The sequence below is a fragment of the Cyanistes caeruleus genome, chromosome 5 (genome assembly GCF_971803275.1).
Source record: "Cyanistes caeruleus chromosome 5, bCyaCae1.hap1.1, whole genome shotgun sequence".
NCBI lineage: Eukaryota > Metazoa > Chordata > Aves > Passeriformes > Paridae > Cyanistes > Cyanistes caeruleus.
Genome location: NC_141705.1, coordinates 12,957,601 through 12,979,594, shown reverse-complemented (window position 1 = coordinate 12,979,594; position 21,994 = coordinate 12,957,601). Strand labels below are relative to the sequence as shown.

Here is a 21,994-nt window from a genome sequence, read left to right as displayed (position 1 = left end):
TAAGTTGCAAAATGAATGTACTTAGATCCTATACTACTGGTTTTTTTCCATAGCTGAGAAATCAACCTCTGGCCCACATGTCTCTGCAGAGAAACAGATATATTGCTGTGGGAAACGAATACTGACATCAGAAGAAGCAGGAAACCAGAAACTGAGAAAGTTGACATTTTTGTTACAGTTATATTTCTTTATCTTTGTGCTTCAGGCCTCATTTCATACTTAATTTTACAAAATGAAAACCAAAGATAGCAAGGATGAAAAAGTTCTTTGCCTTTTTGAGCTGATACTTAAATGAGTTCTTGTTATAACTTTTAAGAACTATATTTTAGAAATTAATAGAACCAAAGCAGGTAAACAAATACACTTTAAATAAAATCTTTGCAATATTATTCCTGATATTTACAGTATCTTGACTTTAAGCTTTATGCTAGAATGGCTGCAGACTTCTGGGGGTAAAGAGTAATTCTTAGTCAAATGGCTGAGCAAGAAATCACAAGAAGTGATTTGTCTTCTTAGATAACAGAATTTTTAAAATAACCTTAGAACACATGAAATAAGGCTTAAATGCCATTATGACAAAAGACAAGCTACTGATAATCATCCTGTGTATATTTGCAGTTCACATATTTACATGACAGACAGATCTAGACTTGCTTCAATCACCTTTTCAGTATATTTTTTCATACTGTTAATGTTATGAAAAATGTTATATATGTAAATAAAAAAAAGCCCTGCAAGTGAAAAGGGTATGTCCATCATCATTATTGTGGGCCCTTGTCAAAAACCCCATCCTGTTAAAGTAGATAAGTGATTTTTAAAATTAGAGGTGAAAGAAACCTAATAAATCGTTTTGTCCATCATGACAAACTGGGCATACTGCCATTATATTTTATCTACAAGAAAATGTTAATTCATTGGTTCATAACAGGTACCGTTTTTCAGCCTGAAATTATGTCTTTTCTCTAATACTTTTCTTTTTTAGTAACACTGTTGAGATCAAAGTCTCCCGGAAGGTGTTCTCAAGACACATTCCTAATAATACCCCTAATTATAATTATAGGCCTACCTAGACTACCTTTCAATCAATATTCAGGTGCTCATGGTGATGAATAAGGAAGATCTTCTACTGAAGTTACCTGGTTCTCAGCAGTCTGGATTTTAGACCAGGTTTGCCTATGAGTTCTCAGTGTGACTCCAAAGAGCTCATTGAATTTACCTGTTCTCTAGTTGGTTGTGTGGAATCTCTAGTTCTTCACTATGTAAAACCTGGTAAGGTCTGCTTCTTCATACCCAAGAGGATGGATCTTACAGAATAATTCTGAGCACAAAAAGGCTCCTTTCCTACCCATAGAAAACAGGAAACTTTGCTGATTTACAATATGAATCTCTAGAGAGCTAAACAGGAAATAAAGTGATTTGAATTACACGAATCATGCAGGTTGAATCTAATATTTTGTTTCTAATAGCATAGGAAAAAAAATAGGAAACAATGGTGTGTCTTATGCTCACAAAGATTTATAATTCTGTTTCTTCAGAAGAGGAAATCCTATCAATACCATCTTTGCATTTGTAAAGAGAAATGTGTGAACACCATCTGAGAGGTTTTTTGATCTGTGCAGGACTTTGAATTGGTCATGATGAATGATGATTCATTCACCATCTCTTTGACAAAAAGATTCTCATTTCAGCTGAAATTCAGAGTCATAGAATGGTTTGAGTTGGAAGAGACTTTCAAGATCATCTAGTTCCAACCCCCCTGCCATGAGCCCCTTCCACTCAGTCAGGTGCTCAGGACCTCATCCAGCCTGGCCTTGAACACTTCCTGGGATGGGGCTGCCACAACATCTCTGGGCAACCTGTCCCAGTGCCTCACCATCCTTGAAGTGAAGAATTTCCTACCTGTGTGTGATAAAGAGCACTAGTGGATTAAGATGTCAGTGGCTTCTGTACTGGCTTCTTCACAAACCTTATTCTTATACCACCAAACATAAATTCAGCTGAATTGCTGTGTATTATCAAACATTAAGTTATTGCCAACTTTCCACAACGGACAAAAGGCCATCACAATGGACACTACTACACACACAGACTATATTGACATGAAAAAATATGGGGATAATCAAGCTATAGTGGTGTTTTATCAGTTTTTACTCGTGCTACCAGAGTCTGCAAAACTATTTTGGAAAAAGAAAGACTGAATAATTTTAGGCTTTTCTGAAATTTATGGTGTGCTAATTTTCATTCATGTCAATGTGGCTCTTGGCTTCTCTTGATTATTATATATTCAAGCTTGTCATCACTGTCAGAGTAAACAAGTGACCCAATTCAGCTTGGTCTTCACCTTTCACCCACGTAAAATTTCAAAAGGAGACTCATTGTTTTTGCATGTGTCGTAACCCTGTAATTATGAAGAAATTCAGTAGCAAATTACTTCCATGGCTTTTCCCCTCAATTCTCAGCAGTTAAAAGCATTCCTTCAAGAGACATTAAATAGTCTCAATTTCCCTGTTCTTCTGAGGATAACATACTAATGAAAATATACACTAAAGATTTTTTTCTGAGAGAGAAAAACTGTTAAAGTCGGTGGAAGTAAATCATTGCCCATTAACAGTCACAATTTAACACTCATTCTTTTTATTTCTCAGCACCTCATTAATGTTGGAAAGGTACACACTGGGGAACATCTCCTAACTTTGAAGAAGATCCTGCACACACAACAAGTGTCTAACCATCTATTACAGCAGTCTTCCTAGGTTCCTAGAGCCAAATTGTCATATATTGTAGTTGCTGTCATAGTGTGGGGAAATAGTGGGGAAAAAATAGTTAACCAAATTACAGAACATGTCAACATATGTCCTGTGAAATAGGTGGTATGATAAAATGCTAGGAACTTAATGCCTGTCTCTACCATATTCTATCAACCACCAAAATAAATAAACTTAAATGTGTAGGTTAGGAAATGTGTCACTGGCTATACACATTGTGACATGGCTCTTCTGGCAATATATGTAGAAAAGGCTGTTGTCCAGCCTCTCAAACCACAATAGCTAAAACACATAGTGGGCTCCTGTGATATTTGTTGTCTTGCCGAGCTTCAAGTAGCTGACTTGTGAATGCATAATCAGTATGACATTTTGGAAGGCTGCTTTTATTTGCAATATGTTTTCCTATGCTTGCCAGTTCTGAAGATGAAAGACAACCTGACAGTATTTAAATAATGAGCTCTTTGATCAGAATATATATGAAACAACCTTTTTACCCTGACACATTTTTGGTGAATTTGTCTGAATACCATAAATTGTGTATCTAAGAAACAGGCTTTAAGCAATTCCTTTGAGTTCCTGCTCTATTAATAACACCTACTTTTATTGACAGGGTAGAAGCAAGTTTGCCAAATGCTGGAAAGCTAGGATGACAGCTGATGTTCCTCTTTTCATAAATCTACGATTTCAAGTAATTTTGCAGTGGGACAGTCAGAATAATCTGGAGTCTGACATTGTTCATGTATTGCTTAGGCCTAGAAATACTGGTCTAGAGACTCTGTACTAGGCTTCTCTGACTTTACTGGTTTGAAGCCAAAGAAGCAACATTAGAGGAGATAAATGACATAAACAAGGTATGTCACAACTTATTGAATAGAATGTCCATTGTATTTTGTTAAAGTTAATATTACTCTATTGCATTACACTGGAAGACTTTGCATACCTGAAGTTTTTAACAGCACTAGGATTTGTTGTAGCTGATGTGGCTGAACTTTCAGATTTTTGTTCTACTGCTGCCAAAAAGGGACTGTTTTAGAGCAAGCTTTATTTCAAGTAATTTCTTTCTGACAAGATATAATAATGGGATTATGGAATACAGCTAATTCAGATTCATGCTGATTTCATGTGTCCTAGCCTTTTAAAAACAGCTTAATTAAACTCTATATAAAAACAACACCAGCAGAATTTCTTGAGTTGATCTCTGTTCTCATACCTTTCATTTCTTTGCAATTAATTATATTGTCTTCACATACTGTCAGGAAAAAGTGTAATTTCAAGAGTTCCAGCTGATCCAGTGGTATTCTCCAGTTTCCCAGAGGTACCAATGGGTTCTCATTGTACCACTGACAGCAGAGATGCACTCTGTCAGAAGTGTTGTTTTGCAAAGTTGCAAGGAAAGAGAGGGTGCAAGGAACCTTCCCTTCCTGAGAAATATTCTTCATATGTTGACGGATGAAAATGGAGAAATAACTGGGAAATGGGCAAAAAATTCAGGCTTTGATTGATATCCACAATTTTCTTGGTCTGTAGATGTTTCTTTGTGCTGCCTGGCTTTGGCTCCTGATTCTCACCACACCCCTGATTCGTGGCACTGCTTCCAGTGATGTGCACACCCTGCTTGTGTCCATAATGCCACATGGACTTTATTATATTGAAATGCAGTAATGTTCAATCCCTGCATGACCTGGGAGTCCAGTACTTGCTCCCAGACTGCTGCAGGAAGCACTACTGATCCAAGATATTCCCACAAAAGTGCTTTATTAGCAAAAGAGACAGCAGTAAACCTCCACCTGGTCATTGACCAGCCTGGGGACAGGACAGTCAATAGGCTAAGCTGAAAACCATGAGATCTGGAATAATGTAAGGTTTTAGTTATTTTCTTTCAGGACTATACAGTTGAAGGTTGAACTTGAAAGTCTATGATTTTGAGTAGGTTATAGTGCAAGCATGGATTTAATAAGAATGGCTAAGGGGCTTTAAAATTCCTTAGCAGGACTAGATGTAAGATCTGCTTGTGTTTCCTCAACCTCTCCACATTCCCCACTCACATGAAAATCACCTCTGCTCTTGTAATGGCATTCAGTCATCCCCAGGGATTAGGTTTAGGCTGTGTATTTTTTTGGCTGCAATTTCCTTGGTGTCTCTACAAAATTCAGAGCCTTGGTTGGCTGTTCTTCCATGACAGGTGTCTCCACTCTTCCCCATTCATTTGGTTTTGCTCAGCTCAAATGCATCAAATTCAAATCAGTCATGTGTAGCATTTTAGTATTATTAAGTTATCTAATTAACTTAAGAGAGATGCTAGAATCCAAAAATGCGTATTTTGGCAAGGGTTAAACCTTAATCTCAAAAGCTACATGCCAATTCAAAGTACATTTGTGTGCAGATTTATCTGAGAGTGGCTTGGCACTAAAGGATTTTCCATTGGCGCTAAAAGAGCTACTGCATGCCAAGAAAGTAAATATCAAACAGAAATGTGCCAGTATTTCCTGCCAGTCTCACATTTTTGAAACTTTTTCCATCCTCCATGCCATTGATTTTTGATATGCTCCCAGGCTTCCTAGGGAAAGGCTTTTGAGTTTCACCCTGGGATGCTGAAAGTCTTCTAATTTGAATACTAAAAATGCTAAATGAAAAAGGAACCCTCCCCCTTCTGACACCCCCAGGAAAAATCCCAGAATCTTTTCCTGTGAAATGCTGGAAGACTTCAAGGAGCTTTTCAACCATCCAAAATACACAACAAATAGAATGTGACATTTTTTCCAACTTTTGCACAAACAAGCTGGTAAAGCTTCTCCACCTCTTTTTGGGATCTCTCAACCATACACTTTTGATTGTATTTCATTTCTGATTCCTGTGTCTCAGTTTCCCACAGCTGGCATTTTAAATTTTTTTGTTACTTGTTTCTACTCTTGGATCTTTTTCCCTGCTTCTTCATGCCAAGTTCCACCTTTGAAACTCTGTCCCCTGAAGACTCTTTCACAAGCTGTCCTTACAGCATTGACCACTCAGTCCTGGGGCTGGACTGCATTTCTTTGTGCCTGGGCTGCATTCTCACATCAGGAGTTCTCCAGTCCTGGAAGCAGATGGCATTGATCAACCTCCCAGTCACTAGACTTGTTGCAGGACATCCTTCAATCACAGTGGGATCATGTTTAACAATATGTCCTGTACTGAAACAGCAGTAATAAAAACATACAGACCTTACTTCTTGGCCAATTCATTGGGTGAAAAGAGGAAATATCATGACTCACAATTTAACATATTTTATAAAGCATAAACTATTTTGTTTCTGTTTCTAGTTTGTTTTCTAGCCATAATAACATTTTTTCACTATTGTTTATAATATTGTGTACAGAGCTCCTATATTTCTTAATAATCTACTTGGCTTGCCTAACCACAGTGTTCAAACATCTTCCAGGTAGATCTTCTAGATTCTGGACATTGTACAACATGGAAAAATGCAGTGAAAATCAAAAATACTTTTGCCTTATTAATAAGGAACTTTAAAAGGCATATTGCTTGAATTTGATGCTAGTATGAAGTGGGTTTGCCTCTTAAAAATTATTTGGCTCATTACAACTTTTTAAGTTCTCTGGTAACCAGTAGAGCCTAAAGATGGGATGAGTTTCTTAAAGTTGTTGTGTGATGGAGGCAAAAGTAATAACTGCTGTCATCATCCCTGAAGGCCCTTCTCACCTGATATTCCTAATGCTGCAGGAAACATAATCAGAAATCTCATATGATGCAGGAAATATTATTTAGGAGCAACTTACACATAAATAGGGAGAGCTCCAGATGCTGAGATGCTGGAGCTGGGCAATGCACATCTTGGAAAGCTTAATGCAGCACAGGGTTGAATGGAGGCTCTGTGAGCACACATTTCTCTTCACAGCCACATGTACACATTTGAATTTACTAAGAGAAAGAAAGAGACAGGAAGGGTGTTGTGCAGTAGAAGCTGAAAAAAAATTTTAGAATTTAAAAACCCAACCGAAACAAATGAAATTATATGCATAAATCTATGTTGATACTAGGAAAATAGTATATGCACAAACAATACAAATCAGATTGAGGGTTCACTTCGTGTATACACTTTATAAATTAAAGACAGCATTCTGCTCCTGGGTCTGAACTGTAGATCTTGATTGCACATTCTTTTCTGGAGTGAACTCACTCCACTCAGGGGCAGGGGGCTGCACACAGGGGTGGTGGCAGGGAAATGCCCTGCTACATCTGGGGGAAAAATGCTGCCTGAAATCCAGGGTGCTGCAGAGTTCTTCTCAGGTCATGGCACTGCATGTCCCAAGGTGGGGCTGGGCATGGTCTGTGTGCTCCTGGTGCTGAAGGTGCTGCTCTCAGGCCTTGCCTCTCAGAGGGTGCATGGCCAGAAGCCACGGCCTGGGGCTGCTTGGGAATGCCAAAGTGCATCACTGGGACTGCAAAAGGCCACAGCCACTGGCCTCTTTCAGGAACCACTTACTGCTGGAATACTGAAGGCTCTCTGATCAGCAAAGTCTGTGAAAATAAAGAAAGAAAAGAGAGAAGAAATGAAATGAAATTAAATGAATAAAACTAAATAAATAAAAATGAAGTAAAATAAAATATACCCCAGACTGCTATTTTTACAGACTTCTGGAGTGAGAAATGTGCAAAGTCTTTCTACTAGAACAGTCATATCTTTTTAATCTGTACCCCTGGAAGAGGGCAACTTGAAAGACTGAAAGACTCTTTTTACCCTCATGCTCCTTGTTGACTTTTATTTAAAATTTCACCCCAAATATAATCCAAGTACAAATCAGTGTTGGTGAATACTTTTTCTTTTTAACTGTCCCTGCTGGGGACCTCCATCATTAGAAATCAACATCGTAAAGCTACTTTGGTTCAAATCTTTACTGTAAAAAGTCAAAACTGCTGTAAGCCATGTTTTATATATAGTTATTCTTTAGCCTTGCCCAAAACTGGAGCAAAGAGCCACAGTGAAAGGCCAGGTCTCAGTGATGAATTTAATTTTTTTTAAAGCTATGTAATATGGAATAACAGCATAGAAAGAACCCCACCAACCAAAAAAATAAAAAAAATAAATAAAAAAGAACCTGTGCTCGCTCATGGAAGGAACTATGCGGCAAAACCCTTGACACAGACACAGGGTGGTGTCACTGCACCTTGCCTGTGTGAGGATCTCTGGAGCTGTGCTGTCAGGGAGCCCTTTCTTCTCCTGTGATGTGCTGTGGTTTTGCTATGGGTTTTAGAACATAGATGAGCAAAAAGACAGCAGTTAGTCTGAGTTGCATCAGCTCAGGGTTTGTAACAACCTACCCACACTGAAAGTTAATGCTGCTGACTGTGTCCATGAGAAATCCCTTGGACAGGTCTCTTTCCTAAAGGTAGATCAGAGGAGAAAATCTGTGAGGAAACAGGCAGCTTAATCCACATACAATCAGTGTGTTCTCTCTTTCCAATGGCTACAACAAACTGATCAGGCAGAGATTCAGCTTCTCCACAACAGGAGACTATTGTAAAGGAAAGAACAAATGTGGGGTTTTTTTAAAATAAGTGATGTTTCATATAAAAGTTGCAAGAAAATAATTATGCTGGTTTATATTCTTTTGGTATAATTCATTTGTTGCTACCCAGCCTGTTAGCATAGCTGGGCACACTGTAACTTATGGCAGGTCTCTGCTGCCAACCTCTGCTCTGTAATTCATTAGTTTCAAGTTGCTGCCACAACATATTACTCATTAAAACTAGAGATCATCCTAATTTTAATGGAGAAAAAGTACTCATGCTTATGAACGGTAAAAATTTTGAAGCCTTTATTCAAAATGGACTGAGACAAAGAGAAGTCATGATACAAGAGATGGAGATGGAAAATAAAACCCTGTCCTGCCTCATTAATGGACATGGTTGCTATGTGAGTGACAATATTTTGGTCCCAGACAGCATTTTGTTTCCAGAAACAGTGAACTCAGGCTTTTGTGCTCAAACAGCTTCAAATAATCATTAACCACCCTGCTCTTAGATGTAAAAGATTTTCACACCAGAATAGTTTCTGTGATTCAAACAGGTATAGGTAGCCCCTCCCATGGTTTTGAATGATTATGTAGGAATCAGATGGGTTAATGCTGTATTTCCAGTCAAATGTTGAGGGGCAGTCTCTGTCTGGGCACTAGATTATAAATTAGGATGGACCTATGAATAGCATCATAGAAAGGTATTTGATTCATGCAGGTGTTCAGGACAAGATACAGTGTCTGGAGCTGAGGAAGGTGTTGCCAATGGCACCTTTGAACATGGGAGCCCTGGCAGCCCTGCTAGCCCCAGCCTTCATAATCCATCACCCTGTATCAGTTCCTGCTCATTAGCAGATTCTGGACTACTCTGTTCCAAGGGGAAATGGGGCAGACAGTGCACTGTGTGGATAGATCCCTAACCATGAGACCTCAGGGAGAAACCAGCAGGGTAAGTCCCATGCTCAGCATGTGAGAATTCACAGTTCTGATTATAAGAGACACCGCTCTGGTTAAACACAGCTTTTCTCTTGGGCCTTGTAAATCTAGAAGTTCTGTTTCTGTTAAGAAATATTGAAGTCAGACACCTTCTCACCAGGACTGACTTGCTGGGAAAATTGAAGCTTGAGCTAGAAGGGAAGATCTTTTGTCAAAACCTGGAAGAAAATGAGAGGGAAGCTGGCAGAATGGAGCTGGTACCTGGCAAAAAAAAGCTATTAAGTGTCAGAGTCTGGGGCCATGGGCAGCTGTTCTCTGCTAACACTTTCTAGCTATGTCCTTGCTATGGAATTCAAAGGGGTAATTTTTAAAGGTTCCTTAACAGTTTCTAGTTAAATATAAGCTAAGGCACTTTGCTTGCCCTTCTTCTCATTAGGTTACCATGCAAGGGTGATGATTTTGGGTGTTGGTATTAATTGCTGCTGTTCACTCTCACCTCTCTGTCCATGGTGAGCTGGTTTCCTAATCTCAAACCAGGAGGAAAAAAAGATCATTTCAGCCACTGCTCACTTATATGAGGATGTCAGGAAGCAGGAGTCTGTGTCTGCTGCTGGTTTTTCCTGCAGTAGCCTTCTGGAGAGTTATGGGAACTCCTGGGCAACTGAAGCACTGCTCAGCACAAAGCTCTGCAATGGGACATCAAAAGGATTTATCAGTATTGCAGAAGAAAAAATCCACTCACAAATCCACTTCAACACAAAGTCTAGCAGCCATGGAACTATCTTATCCCTCTAGATTTCCCGACAATGCCCACAGGTGCCTTTATGCTTGATTCCTTTGAGAGTTACAGTGGTGGTAAGAAACAGCTGGGAAGATGGCAATGCATCAGTCTGACTGGTTTTGCTCCAGAATTTTCATGAGGAATTAGGGAAAGATTCAGGTCTCTACTAATTTGCTTGTATATGTAATTTTATGGGTGCAGCTGCTAAAGCTCACAAATCTGAAACCTCAGAAGACTTAAAGATCAGACATTTCATTTGGAATCAAGCAGCTTTGGAGGCAGAAATCCATATTCAAAGGCTTTAAGGCACTTTCCCTATGTTGTAGCTAATGAACAGGAGAGAAAGCAGAGGGAAAATCAATCAGAGATCATGCCTACGTTGAAGCAGGAGCTGATAGGAAATCATATAAATTTCCCCTCATATTTCCATGGCTAAAATACAGCTTTATGTGAAAAATTGTATATTAAATTACACCACCTTGTGTGTTCATACGGATTATTGTTATTATTATTATTCTTACTGTGTCCATTATCTTGTGGGGTTGCTTCTGTTTAGGTATATTTGTTTACAGAGTATATAAGAAATTTGTTCCATGTCACTAAAGGACACAAAATGATTCACACAAACGCCTCTCAATGTCAGAACAGGAAAGAAGAAACTTTATTCTCTGTCTCCAGTATTTATAGATTCTTCACAATGACCAGGGATTGGATAAATAAATCATCACTTTCCCAAGCACACTGGTCGTGTGAAACGTCCATCAAAAGACGTTTCTTAGAAGGAATGTGATAAACAACTTACGTTTATAGAACTTTCATGGGAAAAGTAACAAATACTATGAATACATTATCAGAAGGTTTTAAGTTTCTGGGTGACAGTCCCAGAATTAGGGTCTCACTGAAGAAGGTAATGGACCAGCAAGAAAGAACTGTGCTGGCTGGATGCATCTTGTTAGCTGAGACAGCACTTGGCAGGATATGTGCTACCAGCACTACAATCATGTCATCTAGTCCTACTTTAAGTCACTCAGTGAGGTCAGAACAGCTGAAATCTGTGGACACAGAATCACACTTCAGTGTGAAACAGTAAAAATGGGTTAACAAATGGAAGTTCATCATGGGTGCTGCTGTAGCTCAGGGGTGTTCAGTCATGTGCTGCACCCTACTGCTTACTGCCTACATTTTTTTTTTTGTCTGTATTGCCTAACACCTTCCTACAGCACCTTTAAATTCAAGACAGTCCAAGGCAAACTTAGAGGTGCTGATACCTAAAAGCAAAGCAGCATAATTCAAAACCAAAAGAAGGTATCTAAACATCTTTAGCTGAATAGGAAACACACGGAACAACAGTGGCTTCAACTCTTAGGAAGGAGAAAAAAAAGAAATCTGGTTGATCTGGAAAAAAAAAGAAGCTTCTGGCACTTCTTTCACATTACACACAAAAATAAGTGACAAAACTTGAAAAAGCTTCAAAATATGTGAAATGTTTTATTGTGGAAAAGACAGCACCTACTTAGATGTTTCAGAAACTTTGTGTTTGGTCTTCTCTTCAGTAAAACATTGTTAGCTTTGCCCGGAAGAAAATTTGGAACCGGGTCTGTCCCTGCATAATGATCTGTTATACAGTATTGCAGAATGCCAAAGTCCTTCTATTTTAGTACTTAATGTAAAGACTTCTCTTCCCAGCTAGAAAAGACCTTTGATTTTCTAAGGAATGTCTCAGATGATTTGAGAACTAGTGGGTGTGTTAGTAATCACTTGAGTTTTTACAAGTGGAACAATTCTTTTAGCCAAACTGGATGAGGGGTGAAGGGGACAGAAAAACCTTCTTAATCCCCTCACACTTATTCCCACCAACGAAAGAGAGGGAAAATCTAATTTCCTAATCTCCCACAGCCCCACGGAAGAAAGATAAACAGGAACAGAAAGATCAGTAGTTTCTGAAAAAGTGATGGTGAAAGCTTTTAGATATCTGGTTCTTTGAGTCACACCAGAAAGTCATGACCAGCCAAGTAAGTGACCACTGGATTTCATAGCTCATTTTTTTATTCTTCATCTCACAGTATGGGGCAAATCTCCCTTGGCATTTCCATTCTGGAATTCCACATGTTCTGCCTTACCCACTGCAGGAAAATCTGTACACCAAGAAGTTTTGCTATGAAAGGGAGTGTCATAAGGAGTTGTCATGAGAGATTTCTGCAGGAACAGCTGTCATTAACAGCAGCAATGTTGAAGACCCAAAGCAACCTTTCTGTAGCAAACAAGGGATTTTTTAAAAAATCTACATTTGAAAATGTTGTGCTGTGTCTGGAAATAGTGAGATGTGGCTGCTATCAAGGTTAAAATCCAGACACTGCTGTTAATATACTTTTAAGATTAGAAGTTCAAGAAGAGCACACACAAGATTAGACAACAATGAAATACAGATCTAATTTTTACTTTTCAGATACTAGAAGCAATTGTAAAAATGTTATTTCACAAGGAAAGAATGATCATTAATCACTTTGGCATTATCCAGACAGTAATTATACCCTAGTTATGCAAGGTAATTATAATTACACCAGGGGAAAGGTCTCTGTCAAAGCCATAATAACTGGCTCTCACAGCTGCCCATCTCTATAAAACACAGTAGAAAGTACAAACCCTGTTGTCCAGTTGACTTTTCTCTGTGGGGAAAGGGAAGCAGCAGGAGGCAAGCCCTCACTGAGAAGGGGACAGAAAAAACCCCATGTGCTGTCTGCCTGGAGCAAAGCAGTTACTTTGATACCCAAACTGCTGAGTTTTAGAACATAATAGGAAACAACAGATTTTGAGGCTGCAGTCATGGCTCAGGAGCACTTCTCTTGCTCAGATGTTTTCAAGCTTCTTCTCAGTCAGAAAGCAGAGCCACACACATTGAAACTGAAGAACATATTTTTATGACAAAAGGTGGTTACATGTCAATCCCCAGGCCCCCAGAGCACAGGGAGTCCTGCTTCTGAGTTTTAAAATCCTTCCCTAGTGTGGCTCTGGTGCAACATGTCCTCTGTGAGATCTGGACAGACCTTCCAGGACACCTGGCTGCAGCTCCCTGTGACAGTGCAGGAGCTCCTGGCACACTCCTGCGTGCCACAAACATCTCTCTGCAAGGTGGCCCATCAGTTTTCTGCTTGCCTAAAAGATGAGATTCTTTTCTGAACTTACAAGGTCAGCCTTGTGCTACCTTACAGTCATTAAACAGGACACCACTGGCTAAAGATAAATAAATACACTATATCTTAGAGAAAACACAGTTCTTAGCTGCTTCTCTGGAGCTGACTGTTTTTCTCACACCCTGGGAGCCCTCCTCTGCCTCTTCCCGTGCTGAAGTCTGTTTTGGGGTGTGCCCTAAAACTATATAATAAAAACATGTGTTATTACTGTCAAACTACCTGTGAACAGTCATAACAGTGGATGATTTTAGGCCTGCATTAGCAATGGGAGCTACTAGCAGAATTCAGTAACTGTTAAACCATTCAAGCTTCATTATTTGCTGACCTGAATACATTTCTTTCTAGGCAATTAAAATTCTGCTATAGAAATGCTTTCAAGTACCCCATTTCATTGTGATTTTTATTTGAATGGTCATGTTAGCAAAATACAAACGAAACCAGAAGAGAGAGAGAAAGAGAGAGAGAGAGAGAGAGAGAGAGAAAGAGAGAGAGAGATAGCACCTTTGTAAAACCATTCTGAAAAAGTGTTATACAACACAAGTGTTAGACATTTTTGGTTGAGGAATATTATCAAATCCATGGCTGAATGAATCTTCCAGAGAAGTTATGATTATTTGAATTTGTGATGCCACATTGGCTTACCTTGTCCTGTCACATCTTTCTGTTTGTTTTCCACTTATCTTAAGATGTTTGGCTTACAGAAGTACTGGCAGAAGTAAAGAAAAACTTAAAAATTCCTATATGAATGGAATGCTTCCAACACAATCTGCAGCAGACACATTTCTGTGGCCATGATGAAATTTCTCTGCAGTCTTTCCTCCTGCGTATGGGTGTTCAGACACCTGATTCAGGAGGGGTAATTTTGCCAAATTTCTTGAGCATTGTTTCGAAAGCTGATGGTATTTGGTATATTTTCTAAGTTCATAAAAACTGAAGAAATATTAGAGTAGATATGCAGTTTCTCTAAACTAAGTGATTAACTCGTGGTCCTACTATTCACCAAGATATACCTAAAAACGTGTTTCTTGACATTACAGAAATCCAAGGACCAGCTAAAAACCCCTAAACGTATTCATCTTTAAATCACAGATTAATCTACTTTTTCTTTACCTAAGAATATTTGAGTACTTGAGGCTGACAGCATAACCTAAATTACCACAGGGTGTGAAGAGGGAGTGGCCGGGGGTACAAATCAAGTTAACAATAGTTTGGAGACAAATCACAGTTTAAGATCTATTTGCATTAAGGGTTCTGCATAAAGCAGCTGTTGATCTTGGGAAACATCTATTTCTCCCCGAGGAAGAACATCTCCCAGGGTTTCCCAGAGGCAATGTGGCTCTTGGAGCCCTTGAGGATGAGGATGGAGAGCTGGGGACAGCAGCACTGACCACCTCCCTGTCCCGTGTGATTAGAACACGGTCAGTGCATTGAGCGTTTCTCAGTTCTCCAAAATAACACTAACAGCAATGACAGAGTGACCTTTCAGCAATTTCTGGAGAAGGAAACACATTTCCCTCTTTTGCTTCTGCACAGTGATAATCCTTTTTCATTTCTAATATATTCCTCTTTGTACTATTAAATTGAATAATGAGTGACAAACGATGGTAGACACATCTACTATGGAGATTAATAACATCATTAATAGTTTTTAGAATGACACCTTTGCATTCAAAACAGTTTATTATGTTAACGTGCCATGTCATGTTTCTTTCACTATTGTGCTCAGCCTTTCTTTTCTCTTTATCTCAGTGTTTTTCACAACGTGTGAATTGCCCTAAGTAAGGCTTTGATCTTGCAAATGTGTGCAGACTATTTACCTAACACGAGCCATCCTCTTACATCCAATTAGACTATTGCTTGTAGAAATTCTTGCCTAAATATTTGCTGATCAACGTTTCAAATTTGCACTGGGGGAAGGACAATGTCTTACTATGTGTTTGCAAACCGACCATACAGCTGGATCCAGTTTCTGATTCTGTGTTCTAGCAACATATGCACAAGGCTGAACCCATAATAGTATATATTAATGATAAAATATTTTCCCATCCAATTGGCAGATATTCTAAAGTACAATTTTTTCAAGAGAGGTTTTATGTAATCGTGGAACACCCCTGATGTTTGCATGAACAATATTAAGTTTTAGCATATATTAAATAAATAGCTAAATTGGTCATAAAATCAAAGGTATAGATTCTTCTGAGGTACTTTAGATAGGCTAATTCACTGTAAGCATCCACAGCTGGTTTTCACCCCAACTTTCCTTTGCTGGCAAATATACAAGATTTTCTTTGTCTCTTTGTTTCAAAGTTCATTTCCATGACTTATTGTTCACCTCTGACATAGTGTCCCTCAATTTTAGTACACAAGGTCCCTTATCTTTTCCCCCCCTCTTTCCATTGCAGCTAGTGACACTCCCCCCGGGGAAAACCATTAGCAGGTAGAAGTCTGAGAAATATGTGTATTTGCTGGGTGCCTTTATGGGGGCTGAAAGTGTAACTGTAATTAAGTGCACCCTTTGATGCTTACCTTTTGTACCCTTGCTAGATGTTCAGGCGCAGCAAAAGCAGCTGATGGGGACACAACTGGTATTTGGAAGAACCAAACTAATAGCAACAAAACTTTGGTTCACAGATCTGCCTTCAGCTTGTAACTAAGTGGAAACCAAGCACTCATGGAGGTGCCTATCAATATGTCTAAATTCACTTAGAAACAATTTTTTTTTTTTTGGTGTTGCTGTCCTGTGGAGTGGATTGTGTGAAGGAGGGATAAGAATGATCCAAGACACAGTTTCCTCATGTTTGCTTTAGGTGGTTGTGACTCACAGGATGAGCACAGGTGACGCAGTTGTGCCTGCTCAGTCAGCTTTGGAAATAACCATTATTATTATTGAGAATGATGGAAGTGCCCTGCTTTCCCTGTCATGGATTAACACTCCACTGCGCTGGCTGCTACACAAATACCCAACAAAGACTTGTTCCTTGCCTCAGGAGTTTCTTCCACAAATAATGAGAAATAGATGTGAGTTATCTCCCTTGCTATTGAAAACAATTCCACCTTTCACCAGCTCTTTCCCCTCACACACGTTTGCTGGGGCCTCCATGGACCTACAAACACTCAATTTTTGGAAAATATTCTAAGCATGTACAGTACCTAAATAACAATTTTTTTGCAGACAGCTAATCTCAACTGCAGAAAGCCTTTGGAAAATATTCAGCAAGGCTGCAGACCAGGTGCTGGGTGCAGATACAGGCACCCAGTTCATCCTTTCTGGGAGCTGTGGGTGTGAGCTGCAGTTCATGGCACTTCCTGAAGAATTTCAAGGGGAATATGACAAACAGTCCAAGTATTCATACCAAGAGCTTTGTTTTCAGTTTCACTGCAATAACAATTAGCAACTAGTTGGCTTTTGGCCACTGAAAATTATATAGCCAACTGGCAAAAAGTATAATTTTTTCCTGGCTTTATGCTTGCAAGCTGGGTGGCATAGGAGGACTTTGGGAGCCTATATAACACTAACCTCTGCAGAATAATGCAAGAACTAGTCAAAAGTGCTTTCTTCACACAGCCAAAGGCTAATTGCCAACCAGCTTCATTGACCTTCATCAGAACTGAGCTTTGTTGAACAGTGACATTTGCCATTGCCTTTCTCTTTTTGCCTGTTTTTCTCATGTTGCTTTACTTTCTCTCTTGCTATATTTTGGTTTTCCTTTGTTTTGTTCCATGTGTATGCACAAAACTCTTCCTGGTCCGAGAAAATTTGCGGATGCGAACCCCCAGCACCAGGGCACATTTTACCAGCTGTGCAGGATCTGTTCTTGGTAGCCAGGACTGGTGCTGTGGGAGATGCAGAGGAACTCCCTGGGCCCAGCAGCTGCCCTGTACTGACTGCACAGGGCTGAGAGGTGCTCACAGCTGGCTGCTTCCACCCCCAGCACTACCAGCTCCTCGAGAAGATGCTTTGATTGCAGCTGTCTCCTTTTGCAGTTGTACCTGTTTGCCCAGATTTCCCCCTCCCCGAGGCGAGGCTGCCTCATTAGCAAGCTGGCAGGTTTCAATCCATCATCCTCAGTTCCAGGCTGAGAGCTGAAAACATGTAACGAGCAAATAGAAGTTTACGACATTATAATTGCAAATATTTCTGCTTTGTTTTCATCTCAAGGAGGAGAATTTTGGAATGAAAGGAGATCAGAGGCTTGCCAATGCATGAAGTTTTATGGGCTTATGTCCCAAAATTATAGCACCAGTCAGGAGCTGCATCAATGCTTTGAATGCTGCTTAAAACCAAAGCAAATTCCAAATAAAAATATTTGGTTTCTTTAATAAATAACTAGTACTAGAATAGATAATATCAGAATTGCCATGATTAACGTCCTTGTAAAATGAAGAGGTGACAGAAAGGAAAACTATATGGAATCTAGGAGAAGTGTGAGCATTTACATTTGTGTCTAAAAGAACAGTCAAAAATTTGTTAAGTCAAACACTCAAAAATGAAGAAAGGTTGCCCATGACCGTCTAAGTATTCTCTAACTTTTTCTATTCATTTAACTATACATATAATAGCTCAGAACAAGTTTCAGCAACCCCTGAGGCAGACTGAGTTGCAAGCTACCCTGCTTTTGTCACAATTTTCTGTTTTTCCTTTGAATTCCACAGCTCACATATTTAACTACTGTGTGACAACTTCAGCTGTCATTTTTGTCCTCCTATTGAATATGGATAAAATTTTTGGAGTTTGAACCCAAAAGCCTTAAAAAAAATTTAAAATGCACAGGTTCATTCCTTCTAGCCACGTTCTTACTTATAAGCCAGCTATTTGAGGCACAGCTTGTACCTTTTAAAGATTAATATCACCTTAAGCACTGTGAAAATTAGATGGTAAATCCAGCATGCACTATGTAGGCACCAGAGTAGAGGTGCTGGTTTTTCACACCAGTTTTTCAGTGTGGTGAGAATTTGTAACTTCCATTAAGTTTGTAAGCTTGTAAAGGAAGCCTGAAGCTATGTTGTCGTTTTAATGGAGTACAGGTTGGTATCTTTATGTACCAAGGTACATTAAACCCATTTAATACTGAGACTTTTTTAATACTGAGATATCAAGACAGCTAACGGAAGAGTGGTAACTTTGTGAAAATATGCCCAATATTTGCAGCAAGGATATATACAGTAAAGTCAATATGGGAATTCAAATCTTCTGAGACAGTAAACAAAGCTGCTTGCTATCAATTCAAGCTAAAACTTCTATGTTTTTTTTACTAGTCCATGAGATGAAGCTTTGCAAACTGCCAAGTCAAATCTTTTCAAAGAAGCAACAGGTTAAGGTCAGAGGAATATAAATGATCTTTATTTTAAATATCTGATAGCTTCAGTAACCTCAGAAAAACTTAGCTTTCATTCTGGGATCACTTTTCTGCAAGGGGGCAAAGTCGCAAACAGTATAAATTAAAAGTGGTAAAAATATTTATTGGCAACCTAAGTTCTTAGGAGCATGGTTTTATATGTCTCTGTTTGCATAGCTTCAGCATAAATGGGGCAATATTAATACCACAAGAAGGTCTGTTTGCATGCTGCTCCAAGAATTTTCATGCAAAGGAAAAAACGCTTGCCCTTGCCATTATTCTTTATGACCAGAAATCCTGGTTAGCTTAAAAAAAATAAAGGTTTTTTGAAAATGTTTATGTGATTTTTTTTTTTTTTTGTGATCATGGAAAGGAAAGATAATTACTTGGAACATCTGCTAAAGCTTCATATTAGGATAATCACATTAATCCTATCTTTGTCAATAAAGGACATCTTACCTGAGCTCGTTTTTTTTTGTGGGACAGCACTTATGTTACTGTACTCACAGTGCAGCTGTGGGGCTCTTCTGGGCAGAGGAGGGATGGGAGTGTCTCCTGTTTGGGCACAAAGCTTGCTTTTGTCCTTGACTGGCTAGAAACAGCCTATACACCCCAGACAGTCCCTGTCTTGCATCTTTCTCCCAGATCCATTTCTCTTCGATGGTGTTCACGTCTTCAGCCAAACCCAGCTGGCAGAAAGGAGCACTGACCAGGCCACTGCCACCTCGTACCCAGCAGGGCACGGGGGCTGCTTCTGCTGAGCTGAGAAATCGGCAAAATTTCCAATGAATTCTTCAGCAACACACCGGTTCAGACTAATGTGAAAGCAAGACAGAGATAGCTGCAAACTTTTGGTGAGAGTCCTCTGTCCTGTGCTGTACCAGTACAAAGAAATGTACAACAAAATAGGGCTGCTGATAAAAAATTGGTATTTTTTGCCCCTCCACATCAGCATCTGTTCAGAAGTTGAAAGAATGGAAGAAGACTTTCTGGCCCTTTGAATAGGCATGGTATTATCCCCTCCCACAAGTGCTACCCTGTTTCCTGACATAAGGCTGTCACTGCTTAGAAAATAATTGAGGCTTGACTTTGCTAAGTGCTGAGAACATATCTCTCACTGATGCACCCAGATGAGCCTATTGCAGTACTGAAAATGACACAGCTCTGCTGCACTGGCTGCTGTCAAACTTTCACCTCTCCCATTGCACTGGCACTAGAAAAAAATTACTTCTTCAGAATATACAATCACATTACCTGAAAATAAAATTGTTGAGTTAATTTGCGTTAGGATGTTCTTGGGGTAAAAGGTCGTGACACACCTGAGAGAGAGAAGCTGATGACAGGAAGAAAAAATTGGGCTGAATGCAGAAAGGAAAAACAGAAGCTTATGAAACTGGTGAAATTCTGGAGCAAAGACAACAAAATACCAGTGGCTGAGGCCCATAAACTGGATAAATCTTTGGAGGAAATGTCTTTGAGATCATCCTTGCTTTGAGTTCATTCAGTGTGTACGGTGGGCTGAGAGAGCCACAGCTAGATTGTGTTATTGCCACTGTGCAGATGGACTCAGGAAAGGAAAATATTAGAAACTGGGGTGGTATTGTCAGAGTAGATCGGCCATCAAGTCCCAGCCACCACAAATTCATCACTCCTTGACCTCCATATCTCACGGTGAACCAGGGAAGAAACACAAATGGTCTAGATACTTCCTTGGCTTTTGAAAACTGTGTCTGAAATAAGGTCAGGCAAATGAGTGTTAAGAAACTAAAAAAAAAAACCCACCAGATCTGTCTGGATGCTTGTCTGCTTTTTGGACTAGATAAGAGATATAAATGGTCAAGGTTTCAGAGTAATTTAGCCTGTAGGTGGAGAGCTAATGCTTTGCTTGTTGTTCTCTTGTCTGTGTCATGGCCAAGAAGTGAGATGATTGATTTCCCTGGGCACAGGAGACTATGAGAGACTGGACAATTAAAGATTAATGATTCATTTACCCATTTGTGGAGCTTCTGAGGTGCTCAGCTGAGGCCAGGTTTGCATCCTTCGAAGTAGGAGGTAAGTTTTTGGGTGTGTAATGGCTGGTCTGCATAAGGCAGAGGGGTGAACTATCACTGCCTGGAGGCCACAAACCTCTTTGGGCTTTGAGGCCGATGAGGGGCAAGGCAGGAATGTACTTTTAACATACTAATTGCTCTGCCTTGCACAACTCACTCGGTTGTAAAACTCTCTCCCACACCCTGGTAAGGTCTCAGCTGTGCTGAAGTGAGGGGCTGTGAGAAGGTGTCATAAAGCATCAAAGAGCTCCCAAGCATCCCCTGACTCATTTCTGGAGCCTTCCACCACAGGACTGAAAGCTCTCCCCCAGGGGAGGAACCCAGCCAGCCTGAGCCATACTTGAACCCATCAGACTTTGTGTTTTGGAGGCTGCTTCTTCTAATTCCAACAGATCAAAATGGACCAAGACCAATGGACATCTAAACTGCAGCAATCAAGCCTCATCAAAGATGCCCTGGTGGTGATTTTGTATCTTTCTACTCTCATCCTTTCTTTCTCTTTCTTTCTTTTCCTTATCTTAAGTAATATTTTTATGTTTTCATATTCTTATATTACTACAGATAATGCTAAAGCAGCTACATTCCTGCTTTCCACTGCAAACCCTACATACACATATTTACAATCACCCATGTCCAGTGTCGGTTCTCTCTAATCCACCCCAAGGGATGTGTTAACAAGAATTTGGTTACTCTTGGCTCTCAGGGGGCAGATGGTTGGGTTTGTTAACCCAACACTGTCCAGGGCTGGGCTGATGGATACAGGGCAGTGCCATTATCCTCCCACAGTGGATGCTGGGGAGGGCAGGTGGTAGGAAATAGAAGCCTCTGATCCACGGGACCATGAAAAGCTTTAAGCTTCCTCTGACCTGGCTGCCAGGACCTTTGCTGGAGAAAACAGAGCTCAGATGTTCAAGAAATCATGCTGTGTGTGATTCACAGCTATCCAGATGTTTCTGTGTTACAACAGCCATCCAATTCGCTTCAGTTTTAAGCTTTTTAGGAGTGAACTTGCACAGCAACAATGGCATGGGAAGGATTTTAGTTCTGACCAGTGAAGTTAACCTGTCATTACTCATACCCAAATAAATCAGGCTGTTTTTCTATTGGTCACAAAAAGAGATGTATCTATGATGCAGTTACTTTGGTTGTCTTAATGTGATCTGTGTGGATTTTTTTAGAATTTAGGAAAAAACCGTGACCCAGTTTTGCCTTGGTCAAGATAAATCAATAGCCTCGAAATTTGGAAACCATATATATTCGACCACACAAACTAATAAGGCACCAGTGTTTTAGCAGACATTATAAAACATAAAATTAGATGGAAAATTGCCTTAAGCCCCTGTAAATTAAAATTGCTCTTTTTATAACAAAAATGAGCCTTATATAGCAACAAACAATTTTGTGATCTTCATTTAACTAGCCAA

The 21,994-nt window shown here is 39.7% G+C and overlaps 1 long non-coding RNA gene across 4 annotated transcripts in view; it reads right to left on the bottom strand.

Annotated features, from left to right (window-relative positions):
* Window positions 1-969: 969 nt before the first annotated feature.
* LOC111928196 (uncharacterized) overlaps window positions 970-21,994 on the bottom strand; it is a 34,541-nt gene continuing 13,516 nt past the window's right edge. The window contains exons 2-6 of one of the 4 annotated variants that reach the window (XR_015287146.1): window positions 9,708-9,897; window positions 8,082-8,143; window positions 7,246-7,280; window positions 6,539-6,680; window positions 970-5,935 (exon numbers count right to left, since the gene is read on the bottom strand). This is a non-coding gene — a long non-coding RNA (uncharacterized LOC111928196). Of the gene's footprint in view, window positions 5,936-6,538; window positions 6,681-7,245; window positions 7,281-7,858; window positions 8,002-8,081; window positions 8,144-9,707; window positions 9,898-21,994 lie in introns of all 4 variants that reach the window. The other 3 variants (XR_015287145.1, XR_002863961.2, XR_015287147.1) reach the window with 3 other exon arrangements.